We start from the raw sequence: 16,793 nt of genomic DNA on the forward strand, positions 1-16,793 counted from the left end.
CTTCTTTTTATTAAGCACTTTCCTTTCATCTCTTTTTGCTGCTTATTGTTTTCCCACCCATAGATTAATAGGTATTCATCAGGGTGAGCTAGGGATAGCCGCCGCTGAGAGGGGGCGCCAAGTGATCGTCTCTATAGGGTGCCAACCTCCACTGATAGGTAGGGGAAGCAGCTAAACATAGGGAAATTGCTAGGTTATTTGTATGGAGTAGATCTGTATATTTGATACACTGGGATTTGGTGTTTTTTATAAAATAGTTGCTAATAAACTTTATAGTTTTAATGGGAATACATGTTACACAGTTCATGATTTTTCCCTTTTTGTATTATATACTCTTTTCCAGTATCATTCCTAGAAAGGAAGTTCGCTGAGCTGCTACTGGGGAAGATTTTTTGAAGTTTATCTTCCAACCCAGGTCGAGAAAAAGAATATATTGTGATGTTCACAGCCTCCTCGCAGGCACGGATAGAGGGGCCTTTGATGAAGATATCGTCTAGTTATGGTAGCACCACCACTCCCCGGGTGTGGAGTATGGCCAGGGCAGCCGCCATGACCTTTGTGAATACCCTGGGGGCGATGGCGAGGCCGAAGGGTAGAGCAACGAATTGGAAGTGTTGTTCCTGAACTGCAAAGTGAAGAAACCTTTAGTGAGAAGGTAAAATAGGAATGTGGAGGTACGCATCCTGGATGTCTATAGACGCCAGGAACTCGCCTTTTCCACATGGAGGCGATGACAGGACGAATTGATTCCATCCGGAACAGTCACACCATGACTAACGTGTCAGCAGTTTTAGGTCTGGTATGGGCCGTACTGTACCGTCCTTCTATGGATCCATGAAGAGGTTTGAATAAAAACCTTGAAACCGTTCGCTTTGAGAGACCGGAATAATAACTCAGTCCTTTCTCAGAGAGCTTATAGCTTGGAAGAACTCTGAAGCTTTTGCCCTGGGAGGACGAGATAAGAAATCTATCTTGTATCCGGAGAACACTAAGTCACGGACCCACTCGTCATGAATGACCAGGAGCCACGCGGCACTGAAGAAAAGCAGGCGGCCGCCTACTTTGAGGGTGTCCCCCGGATACCACAGGGAGTTGTCGTGTGGAGGATTTGCCCGTTCTGGAGCCTCTGGATCCCGACTGCCTAGGCCTGCCTCTCCATCAAGGGGAAGGTTTATAAGAGGCCTGGGAACCTCTGTCTCCACGTTGTGCCCGGCAGGAACCGGGAGATGTGAAGTAGAGGACCAGTTTGAGTTATAACGAAAAAAATCGTGACCGAGCTTGTGGTTGTGGAAGATATTTACTCATCCCTCCGATGGTGTTGGAAATCAATTGGTCGAGCTTTGTGCCAAAAAAGGCGACCGCTCTGATATGGTAGAGAAGTCAATGACTTTTTGGAAGCAGAATCCGCACGCCAGTCCCTGAGCCATAAAGACCTCCGGCTGGTGATGGCGTTTGCTGCTTGAGAAGCGCAGTTAGCGGCATCCAGGGACGCGGTCACTACAAAATCTCCAACTCTGACTGTGAGTAGCGAGGTCTGCTATCTCGGGGGGACAATTGGTATCCAGCACCGCTGAAGACAAGACCTCAACCCATTGGGTCATAGCCTTAGCCACCCACATAGTGAGGCTTCAAAGGCTGAATGCGCCATATTTTCAATCTGACGATCGGTTGGGTTTTTAATAGAAGCGCCCTCCGAGGATAAAACATATAGTAGCCAGGCGTGATTGGGGGAGACTGCGACCAATCTTTTCTTGGGCAAAATAATATATTGACTCCATGGGCTTCTGCCCTGTGAATCGTTTATCTGGATGGATCTTGTGAGATTCAACGATTCGGGATGAGTGGCGAACACTCTGAGCTCACTTGGTCCTCTTAAAGGACACGGCATGATCCGTTTTAGATAAAGGTTTCTCAAGCTTCAAAGCATTATTCACCGACTCAGAGTCGAGAGTCTCCTGATCGTGATGAAATTCCTGATCTAGGGACGTATCAGAATCGTCCTCTGAAACAGGTTCTCTACTAGCCCCAATAGAAGGGGAGCGAGAAATGGAGCTCTCAGAAACCGAATCCCGGTGATGGTCTGAGGATATGGCATGAGTCCTGTTCCTGGAAGAGCGAGAGCCCCTTGGAAAGGTACAACCCCTGGAGTACAAGGGGTTCTGATCATCGGAAGTGTCGTCCGAAATAGTGCCCTTTTAGAGAAAGGGTCTTGGAACAATACTAACGCTTTGCCAGGGATGCCATAGACCGGGTAAGGGAGGTAGCCCACTCAGGGGGACTAGGCTCACTGGGCTCGGTATCAACAACAGGTGGTTCCTGAGCAGTCACTGGTTCACAAGCTGTGCATAACAGCATTTTTGGTTGTTTACCGTAAAATCTGCTTCTTGGAGCCTCCATTGGGGGACACAGGAACCATGGGTGTATGCTGCTGCCACTAGGAGGCTGACACTATGCAAATAAAAAAAAGTTAGCTCCTCCACTGCAGTGTACACCCCACCAACTGGCATTATACTCTTCAGTTAGTGAGAAAGCAGTAGGAGATAATGAACAAGGTTGAAAAACCATAACCACAAACTTGAGAACTGTAAACGTGAGAACAGTCATAGAACATAACAACAGAAACATTGGGAGGGAGCTGTGTCCCCCAATGGAGGCTCCAAGAAACAGATTTTACGGTAAGCAACCAAAAATCCTGTTTTCTTTATCGCCTCTCATTGGAGGACACAGGAACCATGGGACGTCCCAAAGCAGTCCCTAGGGCGGGAAAACAGACTTCCATCAGGTCAGAGGACTCACCACTGCAAGATCCTTCTGCCTAGGCTGGCGTCCGCTGAAGCGTAGGTATGGACCTTGTAAAATTTGGCGAACGTGTGGATGGAAGACCAAGTTGCCGCTTTGCAAAGCTGTAGGGCGGAAGCCCTGTGGTGCACCGCCCAGGAGGCGCCGACTGCCTGGGTAGAGTGAGCCTTGATCCCAGGAGGGGGCACTCTGTTCTTGACCCGGTAAGCCTCCAAAATTGCCATTCTGATCCAGCGAGCAATAGTCGCCTTAGAAACCGGTTGGCCTCTGCGCGTGCCATCAGGAATGATGAAAAAGGAATCCATCTTCCGGAAAGTGGGCGTTCTATCCAGGTAGATCCTCACTGCCCTGACGAGGTCCAGCTTGTTCAACGATCGCTCCAGAGGATGAGCCGGAGATTGACAAAAGGAATGTAGAACGATGTCCTCGTTGAGGTGGAAGGTGGAAACCACCTTAGGAAGAAAGGAAGGTGGAGGCCGGAAGACCACCTTGTCCTGGTGAATGACCAAAAACGGAGGTTGGCAAGACAGGGCCGCCAACTCGGAAACGCGGCGAATAGACGTGATGGCCACAAAAAAGGTCACCTTCCAAGATCGGGAGATTCATCTATCAGTTCTAAGAGGCTCAAAGGGGGGAAACCCTCAGAACGTCCAGTACCAGGTTTAAATCCCATGCATCCACAGGGGCCCTGTACGGCGGGGTGGGCTACTCCTTGGAGGAAGGTCTTAACCTGTGGCCGAGAAGCTAAAGTCTTCTGAAAGAGGATGGAAAGCGCAGAGACCTGGCCCTTCAGGGAGCTAAGAGCCAGCCCTGAATCCAGTCCTGCCTGAAGGAAGGCCAAAAGAGAAGGCAGGGGAAAGGACATGGATGGAACGCGGTTGGACTCGCACCAACGGAAGTAAGCCTTCCAGGTACGGTAGAAGATCCTGAAAGACGAAGGCTTCCGAGCCTGAATCATGGTGTGAATCACCTGGTCCGAAAGGCCGGACGCTCTTAGAACTGCGGTCTCAATGGCCACGCCGTTAAACTGAGCGAGCGAGAATTCGGGTGGCAGATCGGAACCTGAGACAGCAGATCGGGCCTGTCTGGAAGGCGCCAGGGAGCATCCGCGAGAAGGTTGACTAGCTCCGCGAACCAAGCTCTCCTGGGCCAATCCAGGGTGATCAGGATGAACGGCACCCCTTCCGCTTTGATCTTCTTCAACAGTTTGGGAAGTAATGGAAGGGGTGGGAACAGGTAGGGCAACACGAACTGTGACCAAGGAATGGCCAGAGCGTCGACCCCCACTGCGAGAGGATCGCGAGACCTGGAGACGAACTGCAGAACCTTCCTGTTCATTCGAGACGCCGTGAGATCCACGTCCGGAGTCCCCCATCGAAGACAAATCTGATGGAAGAACTCCGGATGCAAGGACCATTCCCATGCCGCGATGCCCTCGTGGCTGAGGAAGTCGGTGGCCCAGTTGTCCACGCTGGAGATATGCACCGCGGATACCCCTGGAACCGTTGCCTCTGCCCAAAGGAGGATCTTAGATACCTCGGCAAGGGCCAAGGAGCTCCGGGGTCCCCCCTGATGGTTGACATATGCCACAGCCGTGGCGTTGTCCCTCTGGATCCGGACTGGCAGGCCCCTGAGAATCCTTTCCCAGTGGCGGAGGGACAGAAAGATGGCCCGAATCTCGAGGACATTGATTGGCAGAGATGACTCCTGCGTCGACCAACGGCCCTGAACCGTCAGGTGGCGAAAAACCGCACCCCAGCCGAGCAGGCTGGCGTCTGTCGTCACCACTTGCCAGTGAACTGGAAGGAAGGACCTGCCCTGGGAGATGAGAGGTGACGTCAGCCACCAGTCGAGATACCGTTTGACCCAAGAAGAGTCGTATCGGCCGATCCAGGGAGAAGACAGACCTGTCCCACTGAGACAGAATGCCTTGCTGAAGGGGTCGCAAATGAAATTGGGCGAAGGGAATCGCTTCCAATGTAGCTACCATCCTCCCCAGAACCTTCATGGCCGATCGGAGGGAGGCCGAGGACCCTGGAGCAAGCGTATGTCCCGACAGAGTGGATCTCTTGTCTTTGGGAAGGAAGACTCTGGTCTGACGAGTTTCGAAGAGCATGCCCAGAAAGATGCGCTGAGAAGGAATAAGGCAGGACTTCTTCCGGTTGACCAGCCACCCGAAACGGGCTAAGGTGTCGAGAACAATGGACAGGCTCTCATGAGCCTGAGAAAAGGACGCAGCCTTGATGAGGATGTCGTCAAAGTATGGAAATAGGACTAGGCCTCTGACTCAACATGGCCATGAGCGCCACCATGATCTTCGTGAACACCCTTGGAGCGGTAGTGAGACCGAATGGCAGGGCGGCGAACTGAAAATGTTCCCGGAGCACTGCAAAGTGCAGGAATTGGTGATGTCCGGGAAATATCGGGACATGGAGGTAGGCGTCCTGGATGTCTATTGAGCACAGAAATTCCTGAGCCTCCATGGAAGCAATTACTGAACGAAGGGATTCCATCCTGAAGTGTCTCAGGCGAACTCTCCTGTTTAGCAATTTGAGGTCCAGAATGGGGTGAACCTTGCCGGCATGACTCTCAGCAAGACTCCAGCCCAACTCCCAGGTTGGGCGGCCGTCTTCTCTTTTTCAGGGATGTCTGTATTTCCGCAGTAGAGGACACATGGGTCAGGGAAGTTGTATCCTCGGGATACAAGATAGAGTTCATTTCACGACCTCGGGATCGTTTCTTCGAATCCCGTCCTCCAAGAGATCCCGCTCTAGTTCCGGGTTTCTTCGCAGCCATCGCTTCTCTTCTCAGAGCCGGGGTAATCGTTCTCGTCCCAGAAAAAGAACGGTTCACGGGTTTCTACTCGAACCTTTTTGTGGTACCGGAAAAAGACGAGGTGGATCTTCCAGTCCTGGGCCTGGAGGATCTACCCTGGGAGAAGCGAGGACGCCAGGACGGAGTGGGCCTAAAGGACACTGCCTTCTTCTCTTGATGTGCCTGTGGCCTCTGTTGCTGCTGGGAAAAGGAGTTAGACGCAGCGAAGTGACGAAAAGGCCGAAAGGATCAAAACTGCCTTCTAGGAGGGCGACGAGGCTTAGCCTGGGGGAGAACAGAGCTTGTACCCCCGGTGGCGTCCTCAATGATTTGGTCCAGCTGGGAACCTTAGAGACGAGAGCCCTGGAAGGGCAGACTGGTAAGGGACTTTTTGGAAGATAAGTCCGCCTGCCAGGCCTTGAGCAAAACGGTCCGGTGAATGGCAACAGCACTGCTGGAAGCCTGAGCCGCAGCATCCAGGGGGGCGGAGACCAGGTATTCACCAGTGTGGGAAATCTGGTTGGCAAGCTCCGCTAGTTGCACGGGAGGCGCTCTGTCCAGGATACCTCAACGGAGATCTTTGGCCCAGTTGGAAATGGATTTAGAAACCCAAGTAGAAGCAAAAGCTGGGCATAGAGCCGCTGCAGCCGCTTCAAAGGCTGACTTCGCGAAGGATTCTACAACTCTATTGTTAGAGTCCTTCAGAGATGCTCCGCCGGACAGCGGAAGCACCGTGTTGGTGGACAGCCTGGAAACAGGGGGATCCACCAAGGGAGAGACCGTCCAATTGGCGGTAAGTTCTGGAGAAACCGGTTTTTACGTACCGGTAATAGGATTTTACGGAGCCACAACAGCACCCCTACGAGAGAGGGGATCCGCCCACCTTCCGGACAGGAACCTACAGGATTTAAAGGGGCGGTCCCCCTCACCACTCCAGTTTGTGTTTCAGAGTATAAGGGACACCGCCATTGAGTTAGTACATAAACATATATACTTAAACATTACTAAATACCATCACCTTCTAAAGAGTGATTTTTAACAAGCACACTTTCCCCAAAGGGTGCAGAAACCAGTGAATAATTACGGGGGGGAATGTGCGGGTGCTGTCGTGGCTCCGTAAAATCCTATTACTGGTACGTAAAAAAACGGTTTTCCTATCGCCACGACAGCACCCCTATGAGAGATTTTCAAAGATCAATCACCTGGGAGGGACTACAGCACTAAGTACTGTACGGCCAAAAACTAAATTGGCCTCTGAAGATAAATCAAGACGATAATGTCTATAAAAGGTGGAAGGAGATGACCAAGTTGCCGCCTTACATATTACGTCTATGGAGACGTCCGCTCTTTCCGCCCAGGATGAGGCCATGGCTCGAGTGGAGTGGGCCCTGATGCCATCTGGTGGTGTCTGGCCTTTAGCAGTATAAGCAAGATATATGGCATCTCTTATCCATCTGGCGATAGACGCTTTAGTTACACTCGCCCCTTTCCTTGGATTCTGAAAGGAAACAAACAGAGCCCTACTCTGCCTCCATGGTTCTGTTTTGTGTAGGTACTCTAATAGAGTTCTTCTGACATCTAACTTGTGATATTTCTGCTCGTCAGCTGAATTCGGATTGTCACAGAAAGATGGTAAAATTATTTCCTGACTTCTATGAAATTTGGAAGCTACTTTTGGTAGGTATGCTGGATCAGGTTTTAACACTACCCTGTCCTGAAAGACCATTAAATAAGGAGGGTCTATCGACAAAGCTTGTAAGTCACGCACTCTCCTAGCAGAGGTCAGGGCTACTAGGAAGGCTGTTTTTAAGGTTAAATTTTTTATGGAGACAGAATCTAATGGCTCAAAGGGGGGTTCTGTTAAGGCGTCTAAGACCAAATTTAGATCCCATGGTGGTAATCTAGGAATATATACTGGGTTACTACGTTCAGTGGCCCTAATAAATCGGGAAACCCATCTATTTCCCGCCACATCACTGTTATATAACGCTCCCAAAGCTGATACTTGGACTCTAAGGGTATTTACCGCCAAGCCCAATTCTCGGCCCCTCTGTAAAAACTCCAGAATAGCCGGAATTGGGACCTTGCCAGAAAAGGGATTTTGGTAGAAGGCAAGGAACTTTTTCCAAGTTTTAGCATAGATTTTAGTGGTAACTTCTTTCCGGCTATTTAAAAGGGTAGATATGAGAGCCTCTGAAAACCCTCTTCTCCTCAATAACTCCCTCTCAAATTCCACGCCGTCAGATGCAGGGATTCCACATTGGGGTAACGGAATGGACCCTGAGAAAGAAGCTCCGGGCTGGTCGGCAGTACCCAGGGGTCGGACACAGACATTGCCCTGAGTAACGAGAACCATGTCCTCCTGGGCCAAAAGGGGGCAATCAGGATCACTCTCGCCCTGTCCTCCCTGATCTTCCTGAGGACTATCGGGATTAGACACATTGGAGGGAACGCATAAGCCAGAGGAAAATTCCAATGTATTTGAAGGGAGTCTATTATACAGGGCTTGTCCGCCACCCGAAGAGAAGCGAACTTCCTGGTCTGCCTGTTCTCTCTCGTTGCGAATAGATCGATAACGGGCAATCCCCACAGGTCCACTATCTGTCTGAACACCCGTCGATCTAGAACCCATTCTCCCTGACGTAGAGAATGACGGCTGAGGTAATCTGCCTCTGTGTTGCGCTCTCCCCGAATGTGCACAGCTGATAGAGAGCGAAAGTGGGCTTCGGCTATTTCGAGTATGTCTGTGGCGGTGTTCATTAGGGATCTTGACCTTGTACCCCCTTGATGGTTGAGATACGCCACTACTGTTGTGTTGTCTGTCTGGACTCTTACATGTGAATCCTGCAGAGATGGAAGCAACCTGAGTAAGGCCTTCTTTACTGCTGTGAGCTCTTTCCAATTTGAGGACTCTTGAGCCTCTAAGAGAGACCATTGCCCTTGAGTCCAAACATCTCCTATGTGAGCTCCCCAACCTATTGGACTGGCATCGGTTGTGACCGTGTTGTCTGGTACTACACTCCAGCGTACTCCTTTCCCTAAATGTCTTCTGTTTAACCACCATCTCAGACTGTGTAGAGTGGTGGTGGACAGCCTGAGTCTTCCGCCTAATTGCCCTTGAAGACTTCTCTCTGTATCCAAGACTTGGGCCTGTAACACTCGAGTGTGGAATTGAGCCCACTGGACGGCTGGTATGCAGAACGTTAGAGATCCCAGAAGGGACATAGCGTCTCTTAAAGTCAGATCTGGCTTCCTTGTTACCGTACTGACTTTGTGCACAACCCTCTGCTTTTTCTCCTCCGGAAGGAAACATTGTTGCACTTCCGAATCCAGCAGAATACCTAGGAAAGTCTGAGTTGTTGATGGGTCGAGTCTTGACTTCTCCATATTGACTATCCAACCCAAGTCCTGTAAGGAAGATATGACATGATTTAGGCGAGTACTACACTGGCCAAAGGAATTTCCTACTACCAGGAAGTCATCCAAGTAGGGTATAATTAAAGTATCCTGTTCTCTGACATAGGCCATTACTTCTGCCATGACTTTAGTAAACACCCTCGGTGCCATAGATAGATCAAAGGGCATTGCAGCAAACTGAAAGTGTCTGACCTGGTCGTTTAAGCGCACCGCCATTCTGAGGAATTGTTGATGATCCTGGTGAATGGGCAGATGGTAATACGCATCTTTTAAATCCAGGACTGTCATATAACATCTGGGAAAGAGAAGATTAGTTGCTGTTTTAATAGATTCCATCTTAAAGGCATGATACTCTAGATGTTTGTTTAATCTCCGTAAGTTTATGATGGTTCTAGAGGATCCATCTGGCTTAGAGATTAAAAATAAAGGGGAATAGAACCCTTTCCCCTGTTGATGTTTTGGAACCTCCACTATGACTTTCTTCCGTCTTAGCATTTGGACCTCTTTTTCAAGGGCCTTTTGTTGGTCTAAGGAATCAGGGGCAGTTAAGATATAAAATTCAGAAGGTCTTTCCCGGAACTCTAATTTTAACTCTGAATTGATTATACCTAGAACCCAATTGCTCGAAGTTATTTTGGCCCACTGAGCATGGAAGTATTTTAACCTGCCCCCTACTGGAAGATCTCTATTAACGATAGTTTCTTCTTCTTCTTGAGGAAGATGACGAAGCGTTAAAGTCCGAACCTTTCTTTTTTGGGTCTGATGGTTCCCAGTCTCGGTTGTGGTAAGGTCTTCGGTATTGGAAGCGTCTCCTGAAGGTATTCCTAAAGGTAGGATTGAAAGCTTTAGGAAAACCTTTCTTCCTATCCTCAGCCTTAGCTAGGATATCATCCAATACCGGGCCAAACAGGTACTCACCCCTACACGGTATTGTACACAGTTTAGCTTTCGCCTGGGCATCCCCTTTCCAGGTCTTAAGCCATAGGGCTCGGCGAGCAGCATTTGAGAGACCTGCTGATCTTGCCGCCAATTTTAAAGAATCCACTGACGCGTCCGCTAAATACGCCACCCCTTCACGTATTTGCGAAAGTGAGTTCAACATCTTGTCTCTGGGCACCTTGGACTTCAGCTGTTCTTCCAGTTGGGATATCCACACCATGACGGATCTAGCCGTACACGTGCTAGAGAGCAGGTTTGAACGCCCCTGCAGTTGACTCCCATACTTTCCTCAAAAACATGTCCGCCTTCCTATCTGATGGATCTTTCAGAAGGCCCACGTCCTCCAGCGGCAAGGTACCGGCATTAGATGTAGAAGCCACCGCTGCATCCACTTTCGGGACTTTCATCCACTCTGCCAGCTCATTATCTTCAAAGGGATACCTTCTTTTAGCTGATGACGGAAGGAAACCCTTATCCTGCTTATCCCATTCTCTTTTTATAAGAGTCTTAACCGTATCCACCACCGGGAACGCCTTACGACTCCTCTGGCACAAGCCCGCAAACATTATGTCCTGTGCGGACTGTTGTGGATTCTGTTTTTGGGCTCCCTCTGGTGGTTACAGATGGTACTGGGTGACTTGTGTTTTCTGCGATCTCTGGTGTCCACCTGTTCTATCAGGATATGGGAGTTTCCTATTTAACCTGGCTTTCTTGTCATTTCCTCGCCGGCTATCAATGTAATCAGTGTGTCTTGTTACCTCTGCTTCCGCTTCAGTAATCTTCAGGACAAGCTAAGTTTTTGATTTTCCTGTTCCACGTTTTGCTTAATTTTTGTCTTAGTCCAGCTTGCAGATATGTGATTCCTTTTTGCTGGTTGCTCTAGTGGGCTGATATTACTCCTCATGTTCCATGAGTTGGCACATGAGTTCAAGTAATTTCAGGATGTTTTTTTGTAGGGTTTTTCGCTGACCGCGCAGTTCACTTTTGTATCCTCTGCTATCTAGCTTTAGCGGGCCTCATTTTGCTGAATCTGTTTTCATAACTACGTATGTGCTTTCCTCTCATTTCACCGTCATTACATGTGGGGGGCTGCTATTTCTGTGGGGTGTTTCTCTGGAGGCAAGAGAGGTCTGTGTTTCTTCTAATAGGGGAAGTTAGTCCTTCGGCTGGCACGAGACGTCTAGGAATCATCGTAGGCACGTTCCCCGGCTACAGCTAGTTGTGTGTTTAGGTTCAGGATCGCGGTCAGCTCAGTTTCCATCACCCTAGAGCTTGTTTTGTTTTTTGTGCTTGTCCTTTTGTGATCCCCTGCCATTGGGATCATGACAGCGGACCTTGGTTCCTTGCTCTCTGCAACACCCATGGTAGCTCGGACTCCTTTAACTAACATGTCCATGTTGTCCACCGAGAAACAAGGCCTTCCCTCTTCATCTGAGGAGGATGGAGATGAGGAGCGGGAACATTCCCCTTCTTGCAGGGACAGGCTAGATCCTGGTGATATGTCCCTGCCCGACCTTTCCTGGCGGCTGCCTCTAAGGGAATAGCTAATTTCTTCCCTGATGACCGCTCTAAGGTCTGATGACCGAAGGGGAGCTTCCTCTTCTAAGGTCTGAGATATGCACGCCTGACACAGCCTTTTGGTATAACTGTCAGGCATTGGTGTCATGCATAGTGCACATTGCTTGTGCTTAGATTTTGTGGTCTTTTTTCCCTAAAACAAAGCACAAATAACAGACCATATCAGCACCAGGTGTCTGATTTAACACTCACCATAAGGCTGATCCTGTGAATACCGGTTCTGGAGGAGTAGGATCCAAATGTGACGCTGGGGCGCTCGGACGCTGCTGCCCCCGTACCACGCTGCTGCTGCTTCTCCTTGAGCGGCCGCTACCGCTCTTACTGCGCTGTTCCGTTCCCTCTCCATGAGGGTGCTCGGCGTCCCCTACTGAGGACATGGTTGCGCGCCTCCTATCCTAGGCGTCGCTTTTTTACAGCGCTGCAGCGCTCCTCTCCCGGCTTACCCCGGAAGCGTACCAACTACTTCCGAGTTCACCAGCGCCGGTGTGGACGTTGCACACCGCGCTCAACCGCGGACCAGGACGGCACTGCCCGACTCCTGGGACGCGCTCCTCATGGCCAGACGAGGGGGGGTCTGCACGCAGGACACCCCCGACGCTGCTTCCGAGCCCCCGATTCCGCCATTCCTAAAAGACACCGCGCGGAGGCATGGAGGCCCGGGTAAGACTGCTGATCCTGCAGGCTCCCGCCGTCCGGACAGGAACCCAAACTGGAGTGGTGAGGGGGACCGCCCCTTTAAATCCTGTAGGTTCCTGTCCGGAAGGTGGGCGGATCCCCTCTCTCGTAGGGGTGCTGTCGTGGCGATAGGAAAAAGGGATATAACACACCCAGGCGTTTTCCCCTCTGAAAACATCTGGTCGGGTTCTCCCTCTCTCTGGACAAGATTTCCTCGAATTCAGGATGAGGAACAAAAAACTTGGAAGGTGGTTTGGCCCGTCTAAAGGAAACCGCCTGATCTGCGGGTACCGTAGAGGGGTCCTTGATGCCACAGGTTTGGTTTATTGCCCCAATGAGATTCTGGACCATATCCCTCATGGTGGTGATTTGGTTAGAATCCAGCTCCGAAATATCCTCCAAGGGCGCATCAGAGAATGCCTCACCTGACTCAGAGGAGGAGGATCGGGGGGACACCGACCGCAGGGGAGGGCCATGTGGCGAGAAGAGGACTCAGACCGACGTTCCTGTCTGGACCTTTTGTGGCTTATCAAGGAGGGCTCGGGCGGCGGATCCTGCGACCCGCTGGCAACTGCAGGGGTAACCGATCTAGCACGGACACCAGAGTTTGAGACACCCGTGTTAAATCGGCCACCGATTGTGACAGAGAGGAGGCCCAGTCTGGGATGGGGGTATCACTCTCGCTCGGAGCAGCCAGGGGATCCTGGGCGGTGGGAACAATCGGGTTGCTGCAGGACTGACATAGCGGAGAGGACTGACCTGAAGGAAGTTTGCTGTTACAGGACGAACATGCAAAGTACTTGACTAAGGCAGAAGATGAAGTAGGGGGACGAGAGCGGCCCCCTTTAGAGTTAGGCATTTTGAGAGGTCCCTGAAGAAAATGCTAGCTGGTTAGGGGAGAGTGGGGCAGAGGGGGGTGTCAGTCTGCAGTGCAGCTATTCACGGACCAGGTCCTGGAAGATGTCCCGCTTGTCGGTGGAGAACTCCTGCCCTGAGGTGCTGTATTCTGTGCAGATCGTGTGCTGTGCCCACAGAAGAGATGCGGTGGCGAAGGTGCGGGGCGCGCTGCGTGAGCTCCTGCTGCTGAGAAGCGGTGAGCACACCAGACGAGTGTCCCTGGAGGAAGGGGGAGGAGCCAGACACGGAGGCGCTGGTGGGCAGGGCACAGTATGTCAGGCGGGAAAAAGCCCGCCCGCTGAAGCAGAAGTGGGGGAGCGCAAAAGCCGGAAGTAGGCCCAGGCCGAAGCCGGGGCCTAGATTAGGAGCCGGCAGCCGAGGAAAGGAGCCGCGGCGCCGGAAAAGTGCACCGGAATACTGCGCCGCAAGAGAAAAAGGCGGCGCAGCAGCCTACCAGGCTGTGCCGCTTGAAGCGCCGCAGTGAAAACCCCCTGCGGTGCGCCGGCCTGTCAGGGCTGCAGCGCTGGTGTGCCCCATGAAAAACCGTGGCGCCGAGACAGTGTGCCACGGGGACAAGCACATGGAAGTCTGGCTGGTGCGGGGAAGAAGGTGGAACCACGGCGCCGGGTAGGAAAAACTGTGCGGCAGCCTGTAGGGGCCCCGCGTCCGATAGAAGGCAGGTGGGAGCTAGAAGAAACACGCAATAAATCTATAAACCCGGGTCATGCTGCGGCAATCAGTGCAAGCGACGACCAGGTATCTGGGAGCCCCTAGTAAGACCCCCCCCCTTGAAATATCTGGGATGGGATGGGAATACTTACCTCAAACATCCCACGCCGGTACTAACCTTAAAAGGGAATGAGACGTCCAGGGAGCTGATGGACGTCCTCGTCTCCACAACCGACAGGCTCTGGTTGGCGAGTGGGTGGGGGACGGAGCCAGGACCGGACTTCTAAGCACGCTTGTGTGCTAGGCTCTTGGTCCTGGAAAGAGATCTATGAGGATACAGGGTGGCAGTACACACCGTACTCAAAGTCCATGATGTGGGACTACAGGTGTGACTGTTCACCCTGTATCCATTCCGGAAACCTGAAAGACAAACGACGCACATTGAGGTAGATAAGGGTCTAAAGAAAGACCCGTGTCCACCTCCTACTGACACTAAGCTGAAGAGTACAATGCCAGTCGGTGGGGTGTACACTGCAGAGGAGGAGCTAACTTTTTATTTGCATAGTGTCAGCCTCCTAGTGGCAGCAGCATACACCCATGGTTCCTGTGTCCCCCAATGAGAGGCGATAAAGAAAATGCAGTATTGTGACCCCAGGGTAATGACACCTTACAAGCGGTACATGCCACAAAGAACATAGTGTGGGTTTTCCCCAGACTTTTTGTGAGGCTTTCATTGATGGCATAGCATAGCCGTGAGGAGAGCGCTTACTAACAGGGGAAAGGTTAAGCCATGTTTCTGCAGCTTACCCAGGTCCTGTGTCTTGAGTCCCAGGGAAGGTCCGCAGTGTTTGCCCAGAAATCTCTCGTCCGCAAGGCTGTGATTCAAAAGGCTGGAGCAGCGCTGCAGCATCAGCCCTGTGGGTGTACCAAGATGGCCGCCGAGATCAGGACATGAGAGCGCTTCTCAGGGAACAAGAAAAAGTGGGCGGCGGTAACTGCTGGTGGGCGTGGCCAAACATCGACCTGTATGAAGGGGAAAAGCTGGGGGCTAAATTTAAAACCTGCGGTTGCCGCGACCGCTATTAGCGCCCTTTTTATGCCACACTCCTTAATTGAATTGCCGCACTGCGGACCACCCACGGGCCCGGGCTTTAAGGTGTGGACCTTCCATACCCCGGGGACCAGGACCCCCCCAGTGCCTCTGCCCCCTCAGTGTACTCCCGGTTGATGCGGTGGGCCGGTGCTCAATCCACTGTCGCCATAGTCAGGGAGGGGGGTGGAGAGCTTCTGCCACCATGCATCATCCGTTATATCAGTGGTGATGCAGTGGGGGGGGGGGCTGCACGGATGCCATACATATTTATGTCCGGCTATGCACCTAGCTCCAGGAGAGGTAGATGGAGGGCTACTCCATGTGGTCGCCTGCTATGGAGGAGGGAGATCGGAACGCGAAGGAACCATCGCCCGTAAGGTGAGCTCAGGTCTGGCATCCAACGTCGCAGGAAAGGATACGGGAGGGACGCTCCATGTACTTGCCTGTTGATGATTCGGGGGAGATTGGAACCTAGAAAGGATCAGTCGCCCCCATTTGCTCCGTTAAGGGAAAAACAGAATAAAAAGTAAAAAATTAAAATAAAAACGGTGGAGTCTCAAACAGACCCAAGTGCCTCCTACAGACACTAAGCAAGAACTGGTTCACTTGGAGCCAGCAGGAGGGTGTATACTGCAGGGGAGGAGCTATTCTTTCTGTATTACTTTGTGTCCTCCTAGCGGCAGCAGCATAACAACCATGGTCCTGTGTCCCCCAATGAGGCGTAGGAGAAAGAACTTTTTGGTATTCACTCCACTCGCAGTGTTTGGAGGAAGAAGGCAGAGTACAACCCCAAGAACTCTGTCACAACGTGAAGCATGGTGGAGGAAGCATCATACTTTGGGGGGTGCTTTTCTGAAAAGGGGACAGGACGAATGCATCGTATTGAAGGGAAGATAGATGGGGTCATGTATTGTGAGATTTTGGCAATTAACCTCTTTTCCTCAGTAAGAGCATTGAAAATGGTTCGTGGCTGGGTCTTCCAGCATGGCAATGACCCAAAACACACAGCCTGGGCAACTAAGGAGTGGACCCGTAAAAAGCATTTAAAAAGGTCCTGAGTGGCTCAGCCAGTTTCCAGACCAGAACTGAATAAAACATTTTTTGGAGGGATCTGAAACTTAATGTTTCCCAGCAACAATCCCAAAACCTGAAAACGATCTGTATGCCGTAGTGGCCAAAATCCCTGCTGCAGTGTGTGCAAACTTGGTCAAGAACTACAGGAAACATCTGACCTCTGTAATTGCAAACAGATTATTGTACCAAATACAATAGAAAAACAAAACTTTATATAAAATACTTATTTTCTGCAATAAAAAAAAAAAAATTGTATGATTTTTGCATTTTAAGAATCTGTCTCACAGTTGACGTGTACCACAATAAAAATTACCAACCACTCCATTCTTGAGTGTTGTGGTGGTGAATACTTTTGCAAGCCACTGTATGTAGAACACATCTGTATGGTCCTGTATAGCTGCAATACCCACAACGCAATCCTTCATGACTAGCTTCATCTCGGACTGTTCAGTCTTTGTAATAAGTAAGCCAAAATCAGGAGGTGAACAATAAGACGAAATTATAATAGAAACACGTCACCACTTCTGTATTTTTCATCAGCTCCTGGTTTTGGCTTACAAATAAGGATATAAAATATATCCTAGAAAGAGAAACACGCGGCAACACTCACCGAGCCTGTGGTAGGAATTCGACTTTATTGAAGCATCTTTGTAACAATCTTCACGGCACGGGGGAGTAGGGAAAGAAGAGGTGTGGGCAGGGAAGGAACGACGGCCGTTTCACGCCAAAGCTGGCGCTTCTACGGGTTCAAGCTGAGAGGATGTGACACCCGGGGAGGTAAGTGTGAAGCCACCACTCCCTCAGTGTCAGTACCAAGAAGACTTGCAGTGTGACAGGT

The sequence above is a fragment of the Ranitomeya imitator genome, chromosome 5 (genome assembly GCF_032444005.1).
Source record: "Ranitomeya imitator isolate aRanImi1 chromosome 5, aRanImi1.pri, whole genome shotgun sequence".
Taxonomy (NCBI): Eukaryota; Metazoa; Chordata; class Amphibia; order Anura; family Dendrobatidae; genus Ranitomeya; species Ranitomeya imitator.